Source organism: Austrofundulus limnaeus, unplaced genomic scaffold (assembly GCF_001266775.1).
Source record: "Austrofundulus limnaeus strain Quisiro unplaced genomic scaffold, Austrofundulus_limnaeus-1.0 Scaffold866, whole genome shotgun sequence".
Taxonomy (NCBI): Eukaryota; Metazoa; Chordata; class Actinopteri; order Cyprinodontiformes; family Rivulidae; genus Austrofundulus; species Austrofundulus limnaeus.
The window spans coordinates 86,357-87,056 of NW_013953268.1; the positions used below are offsets into that span (position 1 = coordinate 86,357).

Sequence of the window (700 nt, forward strand, 5' to 3'; positions counted from 1 at the left end):
GTGTGTGTGTGTGTGTGTGTGTGTGTGTGTGTGTGCGTGTGTGTGTGTTGACTTGTTAAAGTCATCAGGCAGGAATCTGTTGTTGGAAGAAAACTTGCTGCCTCTTCTCCATTTAACTCCTTGTCTTCTGAGAAAAKAACATTTTTTATTCCGTAACATTCCACCTTAAACATTCCACCTTAAGTCTTCCTGAGTCTGACCTGTGTGTGTGTGTTTGTGTGTGTGCAGCTGACAGGCGCTGTCGTCTGTACTGTCAGTCCAAAGAGACGGGCGCCGTGGTGTCCATGAACAGGATGGTGCATGATGGGACGCTGTGTTCTTATGATGACGCCTACAGCGTGTGCGTCCGAGGAGAGTGTGAGGTCTTTATTTATTGTCCTTTGCTTGCCAGCTCTGACTCACTTCCTCACTTTGTTTTATTTAACAATTCAATCTGACAAAAACTAAACAATTTGTTGTTCACATGAAGTAATGCTGAAGAAAGGTTTCTGGACCATAACCTGCATCATGTGACTGCTGAGTCAGCGCTCTGGTTCCTTTAGTTGTTGTAGTCCACCTCATTGTTGTTTTGTGTCCTCATTGTCTCTTTGTGTGTCCTCGTTGTAGCTTTGTGTGCCCTCATTGTCTCCTTGTATGTCCTCGTTGTAGCTTTGTGTGTCCTCGTTGTAGCTTTGTGTGTCCTCATTGTCTCCTTGTATGT

General features: G+C 44.8%; 1 protein-coding gene across 1 annotated transcript in view; it reads left to right on the forward strand.

Moving 5' to 3' along the window:
- The window catches only part of LOC106532992 (A disintegrin and metalloproteinase with thrombospondin motifs 2), a gene marked incomplete in the record, with an annotated part of 38,465 nt that overhangs the window by 23,570 nt on the left and 14,195 nt on the right, over window positions 1-700 (forward strand).